Below are 18412 nucleotides of genomic sequence, written 5' to 3' on the forward strand. Positions count from 1 at the left end.
ATTGTAGTCTTTATTTTCCACCTATGACATGAAGCATGTTTGTGACAACTTTAAATTCACTTTTGCTAGATGTTTCCTGTAGAAAACTCACATGTGCTATTGCACAACCATGTCCCTATGCCCTAATTATGCTGTTTCACACCTTTGAGATGTCTGTAGACGAAGTCTTTCAGAGCAAAGAAAGCATTAATTGACGTCAGCAATTTCTGTTGAGTAGTCTCAAGTACATCCACAGTGTCATATACACTAACCATGCATAAACCCTCAGGAACAAATGATTTGAGGGAACTGCCCCTTGGGAAATTTGCAGAGACCGTGTTAAATTCAAGTGATGTTCAGTAATATTTTAAAACCACTAATCAGGTGATATAAAAAGTTGATACAGTAATTAAATTTGCAGAAGATGCTAAATTAGGAAGTGTTGCAAACACAAGCGAAGACAGAGAAATAACACAAAGGACCTGAAAAAGCTTAGAAATAAGAGCAGGAAATAACAAAATGAAATTCATCCGGGAAACATGCAAAGGTACCATACATCTGGGGGAAATATTTCAAAATTAAATACCAAAAGTAATCTGATCCTGTGGTTCAAGGTGTAAACTGATTGCCACAGCTGAAATAATCCTCTCAACCTTCCTGCTCAGCAACATATAACTGGCAAGGTACATTACGAAGGGTTTTGAAAGATCAGGCACAAGTTATTTTTGGAGGCAGGATGCCTGTCTCTTACAGAAAATCATCTGCAACATCTATATTCAGAGAAATAGCCAGGTTCTTTGAGAACATTCCCACTCTTGGGCAAGCAAAATATTTGCTTACTCCCCCTTTCATGCCCAACAGTTACCTCCATGCCCTCATTTGTATCCTTCCAGACAATTCAGCACAGACCCATGACACAGTGGCAGTAACAGCACAAGTTGAAAAGAACAGGTGAAGGGGATGCCAGGCTAGTTAGAGGGTGAATTATCTGGACTCTTAGTATTCCCAGCCTCTGAGAAATTGCCTCAGCTACTTTTCACTCTCAGTGGCCACAGGGACTGCTACACCAGACAAGCAGTAATGTTGTCAGAAACACAGAACCAGATATTCAGTTGATGTCAGTCAGGGCTTTTCTGCTGACTTCAAAGAGAATAGCAAATTTAATGTGAGTTTGCAGTGAAATAGGATATTGAAATTCTTCAGTGCTGCTTAGTTTTCCATCCTTGGGCTCACCACAATCAGGAACTAGAGAAGAGATGAGGCTTTGTACAACATTGATAAAACTACAGTAAATATATCACTAGGCTTTGGCCCTTGAATGCCATTAACTCATAGAGAAGCTGGAAGGAGTTGAATGGAAATCAATAACAATGAAGGATCTCAAACAGATGGGCTTTGAAGAAAGTCACTATCTTCTTTTGTTACACATAAAAGACAAGAAATGTCATTAAAATAAATAAATTCATTATAGCCCTATAGCAAATCAGTTGCCCTCTGTCTCTGCTTCAGAGCAGAGCTTCTACTTAGGAATTAACTTTCTACTACAGCTCTAAATAAACAGCACCTATATCCACACGTTCCCTACCCTGTTCTTCCTAGATAAACAATCCCTACAGGAATGAAATTAGAGACTGAGATGAGTCATTGGTTTCACCACTCATTCAGATCTGTTCGTTGTCTAACCACCCCCCCCCTCCACCTCACCCCCCCATGCATTCAGTTGATTCAATTTATTATGAAATTCCAGAGGTGTGAATGGCTGGACAATAGCTTAAGGAGTCTTTGCAGCTGGATCACCTCTCGTCACTGAAGTGAAGTATGGTTCCACATGGGCCAAGAACAGGATTTCATAGAAACTAAATTGAGATTGAGCATCCTTCCATAAAGATTTGCTGTAGCATAAAGAACAAATCATACACTTTCACAAGAATTTTTGAGTCAAGTTTACAGTCTGTGTCAAGCTGACAGCCTTTGCTTCTGTCTGATGAGTGTGAAGCCAATCTCCTGCCATGCAGCTGTCCTTAAAAAGTCATACTGAAACATATAAAAAGTCCAGCTCCTGATGTCATGGAAATTACTTCTCTGAGGGCATTTATGATAGCAAATGGAATGAAAAAAAACCCAAAAGACAAAACAAATTTTCTGAATGATCTCATTATAACTGTGGTCAGCTTTTTACACTGGGGTAGTTTGAAAGCTCCAAGGAGAATATGTTAATGCAACTAAAAACATTTAATGAAGAAACTGTTACCATGCAGATACCAGGGAGATAAGGATGATATATGGTTAAGCACAATACTTGGATCTTAAGTGATCTGTGGCCTGCCCCTAGCTGTGCAACGTATTTCCTGTACAAACCTAAACAAATGGCTTTAAGAAGTACCCTAATTCCAGGTCTGTAAAGTCAGTACTTTCTCAGCCACTTCTATTTGTGTTTCAAGCTACGTACATCTGCAGTGTATCTCACAATAGGGAACAGATTTGGAACAGAGAAGAGAAGGTATTTCCAAAGCAGGTAATACTATTATGGGCAACTGGCACCACCACATTTCATCAGGCATGTATGTCTAGAAAATCTTCTCCAGCCAGAAGAGGGAGATCTGTGGTTTGAGATCTCCAGACCAACAATTCATATGAATCACTTTGGGTGGGCTTACCTTGCACTTAATCATCAAAACCTATGCCAAGGTTATGGGTAGCACCATTATGCACAGTCAGATATCTTTGTCTCTCTGTGGCATGTAGGTTTTCCAGCTGTCATGAGCCCCTGCCCTCCACAAGATCTTTATAGGAAGACTGGGCTTGAAGATGGAAATGCAGTCATGATATAATGGAGTGTGGTGCCTGATACTATCAGGGCTTTTTTAATATTAGTCTCATTGCTGCGGGGTTTGAGCACTTCCAGCTGAAGTTGGGTGCTGCCATCATCCAACTGTCTGATAGAGAGACCTGCAGGCAAAGTTGTGGTTATAAAACTTGAGATGAGCAGATCTTCTATCTGTATAATGAGCTAATTAAAAATTAATTTAAACATAGTCTGTATAAAGTGCTGAAGCATATGATGTGGGGTATAATCCTATGCTGGATTTGACAACTCACAGCTGCTACTGCATATTCAGTGTTTTTGAACAAAATGATATGTTTCTTCTGCCAGACTCCATGAGAATTTTCCCTCACTGAGGACTTGAGAGTCTGACTCCAGGATGCAGATTGAATGGTTAGTCTATGTGATGATGTGCAGAGATAAGAGCTCAGATCTAGAGGCCATTTGACTGTGTTTGCACACATGCTGTTCCTTAGACCAAGCAGTGTTCTAGAAAGCAAGCATGGATACAATCCGCTGTCCTTCCCACCATTCTTTGTTCCAGACTTTGTCATGCTGCACCAGCTTGTGTGTCTCAGCACTTTCAGTGTTGATGTATCCATAAACAGGATGAAAATATCTGTATTGGCAATAAGCACAAAAGATTTTTTGCCTTCAAGGCATATAGACCCCTGGGAACTATGCGGAAAGCTGAAAGGCAAGCTCTGATTGCTTTCCTCTGCCAATGAGTCTCAGCTGGGACACAGATATATATGAGGCATCAGGAGCTGGGGAAGCAGAAATCAGAGAGGTAGGAGTGCACTCAGGAAGCCATGAAAGAGAAAGAGCTCGTATAATTCTTGCTCTCTTCTTGGACAGGGATCTACCACAAACTGTAATTGAGCCCTGCCCCAAATGAGGTGCTAGTCACTGTTCTGCAGAGACATTGAGACTCCTGGACACTCCAATCTCTGCTCCTTGCAGCCAGGCCAAACCTGGGATACAGCAGTATGGTACTGCTTGCAGAACCAGCTAGAGGAAGAGGTGTTTTGTGCTTGTTTAGCAATGATGTTTAAATAGCCTAGAATGAGCAAATACTGCAATGGACTTAAAAGAAAATCACTTTCAGTTTGAATGAGAACAACTGGATGGTTGCCTTGGCTTGAAGACTGAAAACCCTATAAACATGAGTCCAACTATATGAAGCAAGATAGGAATAAAAGGATTGCTTCTGAATATAATTATTTAGTGTGATCATTTTTGAATCTGAAAATGACCACTTCCACTGATGGTTCACTAAACATTGGTATGTTGGTAATTTGCTTACTGTATTATTAAATAAAACATTTTCCTTCTTGCCCAAAATATATGTTAATTAATCATAATGAGATATAGCCTAGACACAAGCAGGTAAGAATTATGCATGGCCACACTTACTTTTGTGGTGTTACCAGCTACAGAATCACTATGATTCTTGATAGGAATAGCCTCAAACAGTTAGAGCAAAACATAACAGCAATTATGAAGTAACTCCGTACTTACTAGAAAGAAAATCTTGCATATTCAGGAAGATTTCTTAAACAGTAATAATGCATTTGTTCTTTACTCACGACCTTTATTCTGCTGGTGTCCCCAAAGCAGGAAAGCCACAGGGGTCCCAGGACTCTGAGCTTCAGCGGAGAAGCCCAGGGATGGCAATCCTTGGATCAAGAAAGAGAACCATGAATAACAGGTAACTTATGTGAATGAGACACAGAATATTTAATTTGAGAAAGAGCCTTCCATTATTCCCTTAAAAACTCAGTAGTAAGAAATCAGCATAGAATAAACCCATTAATTAGCTGATTCTAGCCAGCTACTGTGTACTGCTTATTGAATTCTCATGAGAGCTCACAAAGACCTTTGGTTACTTCCCATAAAAGGGTGCACCTGTGTTTCAGCAGCAGTACCGCCACCAAGCTACTTTTTTGTGCTATGATGATTTTCAATAAAATTTCAAATCAATATCAACATAGACTTTTGTTTTTCCAGAATACTTATGTACATATTCAGACCATAATCAATTAGAGCCTTCTGTCCTAAAAGGACACTCTATAGAAAGGCCAGAGTTCATCAGCACAAGAGATGGGTTCTCTTGTAGGCTCTTCAAGACTTCTTTATGGAGTAAAGAACAAATTTTCAAAAGAGCTAAGTAACACTGAAAGCTTTGGCCTCTTTTGTTCTATGCCCATAGTGCGTTTTTGCTTGCTCTGTCATAAAATGGAATGACATGGACATGATATTAGAGAGATGACCAAAATACAAGAGCATGTACAGAGCAGCATACATAAGAGATTGGAGAAAACATTCCTTCCCAACCCTTCCTCACATACGTATGCCAAAGGTTTGGTAGCCCTGAAAATAAGCTTAACATTTACCAAATGAGACCTGATGTCTTCCCTGTCGCAGCTGGTCAAATTTTTAATGATTGCCTGTTACAAAAGGAAGAGAAGTAATGCATTAACTGTTGAGCATAGAAATGTATGTTAGAAAACAAAACCTCCATCATAAGAAATAATACTTTCATGTCCTGTATCTCACACTTCAGAGCTCTTTTGCATGTTTCCCTTATCACATGTATTGATTGGTGATTTGTACAGCCCATTCTTTAGTCATTTATCCATGAAAATAAAATTTAAAGGATGACAAAATACACACCATGCCTATTCCCTCCTACCAATTTTATACACAGAGACATTTTAGTAATAAAAAATTGAATACCTGAATTCTCTGAGCGATTTTTTTACGCAGTGCTGATTAAGGATGTATTGAAGTTACATAGCAAGATTTCAACAGCGGAGGAGGCTACAAGGGTGGCTTCTGTGAGAAGCTGCCAGAAGCTTCCCCTGTCTCTGACAGAGCTAATGCCATCTGGCTGCAGCACAGACCCATTGCTACCCATTAGCAGGAATGCCAGTGGCCTCTGGGATAGCATAGTTAAGAAACACCCCCATGCAACAGCAGCTGGGAGGGGAGTCAGCCAGGGTCACCTCTTCCCAAACAAAGTCCCCAGGAGCTGTTTGGAGTTGTTTTGCAGCCCAAGCTGTTCAACATGGAGGCTTATCACAACAGTTTGCCACACGGAATATGCAGAGCAAGGTTCCCATGGCAGTTAACTCACACTCAAGAACAATTTTGAAAATCCACAGTTTAATTGCCACAAATAGAGTTTTCTCCAATCTTTTCTCTTTTTTCTGCTTAATCTGAAAGGAAACAATAAAATTATCTTACAGCAGGTTTCTTTTTAGGCTTGGAGAACAGCTGAATTTTGTGTAAGGTCCATGCAGCAAGGATGAGAGTTTTGAGATAGAACATGATCAAAGACTTTTGATTGTTATATCTTTCTCAGGCTCACCTAACAGCCTATTTTCAAATTAAACTCCTCCTTAGAAATACTCCTTCTGCTTAGCTTTTCAGAAAATCCCTGTATGTGACAGATCCAAAGCACACAACTTCCAAGAATAGTCTTTCAGTTTCCATTTGCAGCAGTGCCATTCTGGTAAATCGGGCATGTAAAACACACAAGTATTTACAGGAAAGACTTTAATTGTTTCAGTAGATTGGATCTTTTTATCCTGCACATTTCTAAACACATTAAGCATGTCTACGTGTTCCTTTTTTTCTTCTCCCTTGCTGAAGGAATCATCTAACAAACTGGGGCCTAAATGGGAAGAGCAGAGATGCAGCTACAGTAAAGGTGTGATTTTATGGTCAGCTTCATCTAGTTGAACTCTGAAATACTACTGCAAGGGACAAATCTTCCTTTCCCCCACCTCACCTGTCTGTCCTCCACGCTTTGTGTCAGCACATGTAGTTGCACCCTCAGCAGTCAGCCAGATCCGGTCCCCAGTACAGCTGCACAGCTGGATGAATGCTGCTGCTGACACAACACAAGGACAAGGGACAGACACCCTTTCACCACCCTTCTGGAGCTTACAAATAGATTAGCCATGGCTGATACAGAACTATACCCAAGTATCGCCCCTTTTCGATGAAGAAAGGAAACAGCAGATTCCTGTGTTATTCGCCGCACAGCAATAAATCAAGTTACTGATAAATAGTAAGCATTTGGCATACCTGCCTTTATGATACCATGGTCATTGGTAATACAACTGCAAATGGGAAGCAACATGTCAGACAAATGATTGTTTCAAGAGATCAGACAATAAATGTAAATTAAACCAAATTAAATGAAATTGTAAGAGAAGTTTTATGGACAGGGAACTGTGAGGTGAGGCTTGAACATTCATTACTTTCATCTTCATCTCAGAGAACACTACCTCCAAAACTATACTGAATACTGGTGTCACGATAATTACCATTAAATGAAAAGGTGGCTTAGGAGGCAGATCTAAACCAAATGGTGGAATGGAAAAGGCAATATACTATTGGCTTCAGCAGAATTTGGAGGAAAGCTTTAACATTTTTTATCCATTCCCCCACTGTCTGCTACATACACAAAAAGACAGCAGAAAAACTTCAAGAGCTGTAAAAAGACAAGTCTAGGGGACTACAGAATAAGTAGTGCAAAGTCAACTTTTTTTTTAGAAACAGATATTCTTACTGTTGAGAAAAAAGAGTTGTTTCATATCAGAATAATTAAATGATAGGAGAAAAAGGGGCAGTTTCCTCTACAGCAGTTAGTACTAGCCATTACTAGTGCCAAGAGCCCAGATTAGAGAGACCATCACTCTCATCCTGAACAACTTCTATCCAACGCACTGCCCTTCACCTCAGCAGCAGTGGCACAGTGCCTCAAGCCCTGACTCTGCAAGACAGCAGGATACAGATACCAGTTCTCTGTTCTGCAGCAGGATATACAACAGCAGTTCCCACGGCCATCACAAGGAGCTACGTGGATACCTATTGCCAGGAAGGGTGGGGTGAGAGCACTTGGAATGCAACTACTGAAAGTTCAAGTCAACAGGTTTGGAAACTTGGCAAAGACAGCGCAGACAAATAACTCAAGGTTTGCGGGGCACCTCTGTGACTGGTATAAATCAGATGAGTACTACTGAGCTCAAGGGAACCTGCCAGTGCACGACAGATGAGCACCCACTCGTTTGCCATGTTCCTCTGAGTCCTGGTGTCTGCACTGCTTGGCTCTCATCCAGTTTCCTAGTGTTTCATCCAGGCCAAGATGAGAACCACACAAAACGTTCTGCCATTCTCAACACAGTGAAAAATGAAATCACATTTTATCATGAAAGTTGATCCTCCATTTTTTACATCAGTGAAGATACAGAGGAGATGTAAAAAAAGAATAAGGAACTTCCTCTCCTTCTTTCAAATCCCCACCCTGTAAGTGCTTTCCTGCTGCTGACAGAAATGAAAGTCAGGCCTGGATGAATCCAGCAGAGATACCCAGAGGCACCAGAGCAGTGCTGGGCCCCTCCCAATGCCACACCGCAGTTCAAAGCCTTGAAAGGCTGCAGATCTCCCACCGTGCTGCAGTTTGGCTCCCACCCGAAGAGCCACATACCTTTCAGCAGTGTACTCTCTTTGCAGCATTGTCTCCTCTGTGACAGTAGGTTCTTCTCTTCTCTGCCTTCTGCCAGTACAGTCACAGGCTGCTCTCATGGTGTACAAATGCTGAGCAGCACCTCTCCTCCTCCTGTTCATTTTACCTCCAGCCGCAGGTCAGTGCCAGCCAAAGCTCTTTATTTGCTGGGCTTTACCCACCATTTCTGCCCCAGCTCCCATTCAAGGTGCTTACTTTGACAAGTGCCTTTCTACACAACGAGGCTGTCATAAGGATTTTTGAGACAATGGTGGCTGTAGTAAATGGGAGCCTTGATAATAGCAGAGAGATCAGATGTCACGCCTTGAGATTCAGTGTCACTCCATGCATGCTGCACACACACAGGTCCACTGCACAAAGTGTGCACTGCTGTGCCCTGGGCTGGAGCTTGCAAAATTGCTTTCCTGCATATGCACAGTAGCTTTTTCCTTAGCAGCCACTGCCACCAGTGCCAAAAAGGCACCCAGCCGATCTGAAATATTGGAGGAAGCTTTTCTATAAGCTTTTCATATGAAGCGTAAGACTTCACTGGGCATTTAGAAAGGACATCTGGCAACTCCTTCACTGGCCAATAGGATCTGGAGATGCCCCCAAATTCACACTGCAACAGATTGCTTAGTCTTGGTCCTTGCAGTCTTCAGGTCTACTGATCAAAATAAGTATGAAATAAAGATGTAAAATGCAAATGAAACAATAAGTCAAAACCAAATCAAACCTTTTCAAAAGTTAAAAGGATTTCATGAATGAAAAGAAACTAAATTAAATTAAATTAAATAAACAGGTTGAAGTTCATTTCTTAGCACAGTAAAGACTCAGCTACTTGGACTGTTGATTTAGCCAATACTTTGACTACAGCAAAAGACTGCTCCTAGTTGCAAGACGTGGCTCTATTAATACCAACTTCCAAAACAACACAAATTGTCAAGCATCTGGTTCAGCCTGTTACAGAAAGTCAGGCAGAGCCTGAACTCTGGATAGAGACTTGAATTTTACTGTATTTCAGGGATGATGGTAAAAGGCTTGAAATATCAAATTCCTCTGGTATATCTTCAGTAAAAAAAAAGCAGTTCTCTAACCCCATCATTTTCCCAAGATGCTGCTGTGGCATGGACTGAAGGGCAGGGAGGAGAAAGGAGTGGAGGAGGAGAAAGAAGTTCCTCATTCCTCCCTACTGCCCTTCCTGTTTTCATGTCTGTTTATTCAGAGGATTGTCTTTCCACAAGCAAACAACTAGAGACAAGCTCACTCCAAATGTATGTTCTCTCGTGTTTCAAGCACTTGCTCTCTCTTCTTGCTGAATGTTTAGTTACAGCATGAAAAATGGATATGTGGAATGAAGACATTTCCCCTTTGACTAGCACATTTGCCGAAGGTATGTCAAGGATCTGAGGCAAGGGGTATGGGCAAGCTTTCAAGAAAGTTCCCCCCCCCCCGCCGCCTTCTCCTTTGCTTGCTTATTGGAAGAGCAATAAATATCAAGCAGACAGACCCTTCTCACAGTTACAAAGCCTACCTGTAACTGAGCTGGATAATTAGCAGCCTTGAAGATGATATATGACTTTCATTACCCTTTGGGACTGGAGACTAAATGAGGACAGAGCTAATTGCCGTGCAAAGCAGTTTGGCATGAATGAGAAAAATGCAGGCGCTGTCTCCTGCCAAAAAAGGGCCCTATTGCTGCTCTGATCTCATGGCTGGTTTTTGCCGCAGGAGTTCACTTGGTGTCCATAAATCATGGTCTGCTTACAGCTGAAACTGCACTGAGTCATCAACATGCAATAAGCTGAGTGACAGATTCCAGCCTGACTACATTAGAACTTCAGACTTAGTCCTCCCCCCTACACTACCCGTACTTAACAGAAAATTAAACCCAGACTACACAGACATGAAGGCTGTGAGAAACACAAGGCTTGTTTACTTGACAATAGTTTTTAAGACTGATGTTTCCAGGAAATAACATCATGCATTTTGAAAGGGAGAGGGCCACAAGTACTGAATTTATAAAATGACCCATTGCTACAGAACTTGGTTTGCCCTTCCTCATGTAATAGCTGATTAAAATGTATTGCCCTCCTCTAATGATCTAAAGTGGCACTTTGTCATCTTAGTTCTTATGGAGATATATTTAGTCAGCTAACTGAGAAAATATTTTGCTGCTCTTTAAAATTAGGCCAGAAGAACCTGAACTTTGATTGTTAACCTGCTTCCAAAGTGACCTGGGGCATATTAACATCCATATTGTAGCATTAAGAAGTATGGGCTTATGGGGAATCTAACCCATAAGTGCAAAAGAGAGCCCTTGAAGACACTCTTTTCCTCTCCCCATTCTGTTTTGCAGAAGATCTTTTGCTTTTCCCTAAAGGGATCTTAGGTCTATTTTTTTTTAATGGAAGAGATTGTGCTGAATTTGCAATATGGTATCCTGTCAGATCCTAATCAATTAGCCCACATCAGCTCAGTATAAGGCAGATACCAATTTAACTCACTGAGCTAAGCCTTCTGATTTTCTCTAAGGGCAGTCACATAATTCATTCTTTGTAGTGCCAAATTATATTTGACATTTAATTTAAAACTCAAGGTACCATAATGCAAAATCTCACTAAAAATAATGGTGATAAAGCAGAGAAACATTTCATTTGACAGTGAGGATTTTTTCAGCTTATTTATGCATCCAAACTTTCCCCCTCACTCACCTTTCAAAGCCCCAAACTCAGGAGGCAATCATTTTCAGGAGACTTTAGCCTCTACAGGTGCTTGCATACAGTAAAGGGGCACTTAAGGGTGAAGCAAACAAGGTAGTTGCTGATCACCTTTTGGTGGGTGAGCTCAGCCCTCCTCCCCCTGATGACACAAGCTCGACTTTTCATCTATTCTTGCTACTGTAGATAGTAGAAAGAAATACTTCCATGGAGTGGCTGGGCTAACCGGAATGGTTGTGTGTGGACTGGGGGCGGGGGAGTCAGCCTAAAAAGGTTGAGTTTTTTGCATTTTGAAGACCCAGCAAGAGAGAGGGGGGAAAAAAAAGTGTTTAATGGCTTCATTCACCATTCTCTGCCCTGCAGTAACTCCATTCACAGCGACTGGGGACAATGGAAGTCTGGTGGTTCATGAAGCATGTCTAGACTCTGACAATGCTGGTTCATGCACAAATGATAATAAAAACCCCAAGTTCTCCTCCTTTCTTGAAACGCGCAGCACAGTGTGAATCCATGGGGAGTTTTAGCCCTGGATTCACTCAGCACTTCCAGTGACAGTCAAACTCTAATCCAAGCACTACTTGGAAAAATTGGGCAGCCACCTCTCTCAAGGTGAGTGACTTGTAGGGACTGACTCTTTCTGTTGGTAGTGTGCAAAATGCTAAGCAGCCAGAGATTTGCCTAGCTAATCCAGAGCAGCTCTATGAGAAGAGAAAGTAATGGATAACAGCAGGCTCTGCATTGTTGAGACAATACCAGATAGCAATAAGCAAAGGACGCTGGTAGTGCAATCCTCCTGAGAGTGACTCAACTTTCGTCCTGTCAAGAAACAGCTACTTACTACTTTGCAATAAAAAGAAGCAAATGTCTAATGTTCTCATCCTTTATGTGCCAGATTAGCTCGTGGGGGAAAAAAAATCATCACTGGTCGCAACATGCTTCTCAACATAAAATGGATTATTCAAATTCTGGGATGTTAGGTTTTACTGTGGATTTCAATCCCTGATTAAGATAAAAACAGTTCAGGGCTAAACTCTGGTATTTTTAGAGTGAGTATAGGCCTCAGGTTAGGCATTCTTGCTCTATTTCACACTTGTGTGTAGGTGCATGTATATGCTAGTAGGAGACAAGCTCAAAACCTTGCCCATGTGAACAGATCAATTTCTTTTAGTACTTGCTATGTGCTCTACATTTATGTTATAGAATACACACGGCATTATCTGGGGTGTGAAATGTGGACAGGAATAAAGTTGCTATGTACCTGAGTGAGAGAGTGCATTATCAGCATACTTGGAAATGAAAGAAACTGTATTTGATGTCAAGACAGAGTGGCTGTGTGACAGGTTTAAAATAGTGAAACAATTGTGAGGGTGTAACATCACTGTGGGATTTCCCTATATTCCATCAGATTTCCTGGTGGAATAAAAACCACAAACCCAAAAACTTCTGGAAAAGCAATTCTTCAGCATTGTATAACACAGAGAGCTCCTTTCTACGATGTGTATCCTGTAATTCAGCTCTTCCAGATTTCCTGAGCTGAGAATGTATCAAGACACTATTTTCAATAGCAAGGATTTTGTATTTTAATTGTAAGGATAAGAGTACCTTTCATGAGTCAAGATAACTGCTTTCTTAATCTAATTATACTTCAGCTTTTATAGCATACTGTAGAGTTCCACAGCTTATTAATACTTTCATGTGGATAAACACTTCCATTGGTTTAAGCACTATTAACAATTTTAAGAAATAGAGATTAAGCATTCCCTATTGCTTTTTCATAAAATTTAAGATTGTATCATGAGGACTTATGTAGCCTTCACACCTCTATTTCTAAGCTCATCTTACTTAGCCTCTTCTCATCTGGAAATCTTCCCAGAAATTGGCTTTTACCCCTTCTAAATCCTGTATGTAGGGTCTTTTTGAGTTGAGGGCAAGGTATAATTTTCAAGATGTTAACCTGGTATAGACTCATATCATCCACTTCATGCTCAGTACTGTCCCAGAAATTTTTGCAATTGTGAATCTGTGTAGGCACTTCTGTAGCTCCTTACCAATTTATTAGCAGCATTATGGCACACAAACAAGTGCACAAAATCTTTAGAATATTTAAACAAACAAAAGATTTTGCACAAAATTCTTGAGAAAATTCAGCTCAACAAATATTTCTTCAAAATAATTTTAATGTTTTCAGAAACAAGATTATGTAGGAACTGGTGCAACTGTATTACTGCAAAGAAGATGGATTAGTTAAATGTCCATTTTAGTGGCCCATTTATATCACTAAATTTTTACCATTGCAAAGACAAAAGCTTTAAAAATAAGGAATAATTTAAAATGGTACTAAAAAGTACACAATCTGTAAATATCTAGATTGGAAAACTGACATTTTGTACTACAAAGAATCATTAAAAGGAAGCGAAGGGATAAGAGCATTTCAGACCCTCAGATACGTAAGTTGGTTCCAAGTGTTGACAACTTAAGCACTTTTCACTGTAAAAAAAACCCCACACAAAAAAGAGTCTGAATTTAAATTTATGCTTTCTGAAGGTCTTAATTGTAATCTCTTTGCATGTGTGGGATTTACCATACTGCTTTGCAAGGAGTCTATCAAATATGGGGAACTGACTTCAGAGTCCTTGCATCCAGGAAGGAAGAGGATTTTTAATTGCATTGTGCAAAAAACATTAGCGATAAAATCCCCTTATAAATACAAACAGAAAACTAAACCATAGTGTCAGAAGCCATAAGGATTGGAATGCAGAGAGACTGAAAGAGAGAATGCAAACGACCTCATGACGCTTACACATGTCTAATTTCTGGAGAAAATTCTGCTTCAATTTACGGTGATGAAAAGAAGGCTCAGAAAACAGCTTGTTTACTCCTCATTTAAAATACTCCCAGACAAATGGATTATTGGTTTTTTTAATCCCTCCTGATACGGGATTTTATAATAAATAGCACAGATATATTTGTCACCATTCTTAATCATGGATATTAGTGTGAAGATTTCAACAAGGTCTATTCAGTTCCAGTTTAAATTCCTTTAAATTCTTCCAAGCTCCATTATGGAATAACTCTCTGCATAATTTAAACTTGTGTTTGACCACTGTTCTGGGTCCTTATCACATCTGTATTGAGGAGCATTTTTCCAAAGCACAAACAGCAATCACTTCAAACAGTTTGAATTTTCTGGCCACTGTCTGTCCATCCAATCTGAGGAGCTGTACTATCTTACATTTCCTTGTCACTGACCAAAATATTTCTGAAATTCCAAGTTAATTAGCACTGCAACATTCCAAGTACTGTAAGAGGCTAACCCCTGGTTTTCCAATGGCGTAAGCAGGGGTTGCTGCTGCTCCATATGCAATAAAAATAAACTCCCGAGACAAAAACGGTAAAGTCTAGATGGATAGATAACAAAAAGTGAAAAACAATGGACTTTTTTTTCTCACATTATAGTTTAGGAAACAAAGGCTGAAAGAGAGCAAATGTTTTGCCCAAGATTGCCAAGACTAGACAAAACAAGGACAAAAATTGAGTCCAGATTTCTTCAGACTGGTTATGGATCCTGTATCACATGATCATTTTGCTCAGTAAATGAATGGCAACCACAGCCTGACCAGCAGCCTACTGAATTCAACAAGAACAGCTCTTGCTATTTCCAAAGGGGATTTTGATCAGAGTCCACTGGGTTACTCTACGAATACAGGCAAAAGAAGCCTGCAGATAGAATAAAGCTGAGGACATGCCACACCAGACCAGATTTCTTCTTTTTTAAGGCATCTCTAATTCATTTGCCATGAGTAATATAATATTCACGGAGTCCCATCTGGTGTTCAGTTTTATGTATAAGTGCTTTGCATTGTTGGTCTGATAATTCCAACTAAAACTGGTAAAGTGATATACAGGTCCTTGAAAACAGTAGCAGGATAAAAAGAAATAACAAATTGAACAAAGGAGAAAAAATAAGCTTGCTTTAGTCTGTAAGGAATAAAATTGATGCCTTTTAACCTTACACATAAGTTCCACACCATTGCTTTTTAAAATCAGCTGAAAATCATTTAAAATCAAATTGATTTTGGCTTTTACATTCAGATGCACTTCAGCTTCTCACTTACTGGCCTATACAAGTAATGCCTTCAGCCAACCTGTGTTTAGAATGGGTTGAAAATCAGTTTGTATGTCCACATGCTTATTGGAATTTTCTCATTTCCATTTCACTCAGAGCCAATCACGATCAGATTAACTTGCTGGGGAACATGTCAAGACGTTGATTTTATGGGTGTTTTAGCAAAGAAATGGTTCCTAATACAGTGAAACATTTTTTTGCTTATAACACATTGTCTATTGCCCCTTTTGTGTCAATAAATGGGAAGATGGATAATCAGAACTGTTCATATTTATTCTGAAGAGCTCTCCTCTCCATCATGTGTAGACCCATAATCAATCATGAAAGAACTGTAAAATCACATGAAAATATTTCCTAGTTTACATCTGCTCTTTTCTACTAACAAAATCTGAAGTATCTGCAGCCTTCCATGTATGGAATGGTAGGGTAGGCTTCTGAAATGGACACTGTCCTGCTCACCTGCTGCCATCCAACTGTGGATCATTTGGATTGGATAACTGCTATCTGAACTGACGTTTAGTCATCCAGTCTGAGAGCAAGAATGTTGAAATGATGCGGCATAGCACACTATCAAGGCTGTAATAGGACATAGAACACCTGCCATTGACTTGGATAGAAAGGATAAAATGCTCTGAATTGCTTTGTTTTCAGCATTCTCTTTCCCATACTCCTCACATGTCCGTTTTTACTTAATCTGTCACTGATGCTTTAAGGAGAGAGAAATGGCATGGTTGGAGAACAAGAAAATGTGAAGCAGATGCCCAAGTTCTATTATTGACTCTGTTGGCGACTGGATAAGCTGCTTATAGCATTGTATCAAGTTCATTGATTTAGATGGCTTAGTTTTAGGCTTCCAAACTGACAAGATACACACTGCCTGTTCTCCACTGTGAGTCAGTACTTCAACACTCTTCGTCTTCAAAAAAAGAGTTAGAATGACTCTGCAATTACAGTGGTAAATATGCCTCAAGCTCTGCATCTAAAAACTCAACACTTACAGTTAAATGATATCAAGAAAATACTGACTGTAGCCTCACAGTAATTCAATTTAGTTTCCTCTAAACAAGAAATTAAAAATGCATCACAGAGATATTGTGGGTTCAATCAATGCTTTAAGTGTTTCTGCAAATCTCAAATAAGAAGTAAAAAATCCATGTGCAAATATTACATTGAAGAGATGATGAATGGGAATGGAGTGGGAGGTTATATAACCTGATAATATCAAGGATCTGAAAGAGCTTAAACTATTTAACTATTCAGCAGTGAAAAGTCAAGAAGGATCACTGCAGACAAGGACTGGAAATACAATATAGAAGCTGACTTGCACAGGCTGACATTCTGCTTCAAAGAATATTAGTGCTAGAAAGTGCTTACAAAACTCTAAGTCTTTAAAAACAACTCTGATTTAATAAATATTTACTAAATTGTATAAGAATTGCCTGGCATCAAGCTATAAATATTAAATTGTGATGTAAATGTTAAAAGAATGATGTTTTTTCAAATAATCAATTTAAGATTACAAGAATTTTTGGATTAAACATAAAAAATAATAAGAAAAACCCCTGAAAGTCAAACAAAAATAGTGATGGTTAAATTCCAAAAGAACAATCCACTCAGAGTTCCTTTTATGTGCCAGAAACTATTATTTATATTGTTTATGCACTTTCATCATGACAGCCCTAACACTGAGCAGAGCAGATAGAGTCTAACAGTTACCACATTAGAGAAAAAAAGCTCTCAAAAGGTAAATAAAGTGAAGTGAGGCTATATTTTTGGATCTTGGGAGACATAAGGCCATTCTGATATTCCACTTATATCGATTATTTTATATTGTTTAATTAATTTCTGTACTTTCTCTACAAAATAAAGATTGGCTCAGTGACTAGAGCTTGCACTTAAAGGAGCCACCCTATTAAAACTGGTTTTGTTTGTGCCTGGAGAATCAGAACAATTCCAGACAGTTTGTTTCATATTTTACTTGAAAGCTTCTGTTCCATTAGCATGACATAGTTTCTGAGACAAAGCTTAACCATAGTGTCTTTCCCCTTTAAAAGGTAATGACACCATCTAAGCAAAAATAACAGTAGGGGGAAAAAAGACCCCCATTATAGCAAACTGTGGTATTAATGAAATTCTGTTTGTATTAAAATTTTCTTTCAACCCTGGTCTTCCTATTCAGGGGGATAGTGTCAACCTGTCAAACTTTTAATCAAGAGCAGTTCATTGATGCTTCCATTATGTCAAAAAGCCTCACCTAGGTGACTTCAAGGGGAGACAGCAGGTCTGACTTTCTCAACATCCAAGGTTATGAATTTTTCATTTCTCACCCCCCCAACTTTTAATTTCTAGTATATGTATGTGGATAGACACAATGTCTTTTTTATTGCATCAAACCTATAAATAGTGTACATTTTAATCAAGTTGTAAAGTCAAGACATTAAAGAAAGGTAAATACATGAAAGAATAATTTCTTAATTTTTAGGTTAGTAAAAAGGGGCTGGTTAGAGGACTGAAATCTATGCATTCACAAAGCCTTTTAAATGACAGCTACTTCAGCCAAAATTTCACGACACAGCATCATGATTCACAGTCTAGAATCTCCCTAGAAATTATTTCACTGAGGTGTTACATTTGCAGACATGCTGATAATAATGATACAATTCAGCTTACTAAAGAATCCTTACTTTGTTACATAGAAGTCAAATTTGGGGCCAGATTCTGACCTCCCGCAGTAGCTGCTATCCATCAGCAAGACTGAAACGTACAAAAGACAGTTTAATGAAGTACCTGGACCTCATGCTCTGTTGGCAGATGCTTATTTGAAAGACAAAAATAAACCCCCCCACATGGCAGCTTTACAATGCTTTCCTCTGCATCTTATCACTTACTAACCTGCTACAAGTGAAGTTACAAGGCAACTGTGAGTAGGAAAGGCTCTCTCTCCCTGATTCCAAGGAAGCAAAATGATTGCTTAAGGGTTTTAAGAAGGTGACTGAGAGCAGCCTTACAACCGTTCTGATTTTTATCTCAGTATCAGCATGGTATGTCGTTGACCCCATGTGATAGGCAGAAAGCTTTTCATACTGTGTGCTACAGACAGAATACAAGTCGCAAGGAAATGTATAGTCCTCCTAGGATCTCAATTCAGTCCTGCAAAAGTTTGAATTTCTATAATAGAGCTTCTGATTCGACAGTTTCTACCATACTCATGAAAAAAGCCATCTTTTTGCATTCACAGTAATACC

The 18412-nt window shown here is 39.5% G+C and overlaps 1 long non-coding RNA gene across 3 annotated transcripts in view; it reads right to left on the reverse strand.

Moving 5' to 3' along the window:
• The window catches only part of LOC121659922, an 85301-nt gene extending 76318 nt beyond the window's left edge, over positions 1 to 8983 (reverse strand). Inside the window, exons 1-3 of one of the 3 annotated variants that reach the window (XR_006014507.1) lie at positions 8304 to 8983; positions 5200 to 5253; positions 4325 to 4482 (exon numbers count right to left, since the gene is read on the reverse strand). This is a non-coding gene — a long non-coding RNA (uncharacterized LOC121659922). Of the gene's footprint in view, positions 1 to 4324; positions 4483 to 5199; positions 5254 to 5542; positions 5710 to 6599; positions 6779 to 8303 lie in introns of those variants that run through there. The other 2 variants (XR_006014508.1, XR_006014506.1) reach the window with 2 other exon arrangements.
• Positions 8984 to 18412: the final 9429 nt, after the last annotated feature.

This window comes from Corvus kubaryi, unplaced genomic scaffold (assembly GCF_017639235.1).
Source record: "Corvus kubaryi isolate FWS band 111438036 unplaced genomic scaffold, C.kubaryi_AGA036_p1.0 138, whole genome shotgun sequence".
NCBI lineage: Eukaryota > Metazoa > Chordata > Aves > Passeriformes > Corvidae > Corvus > Corvus kubaryi.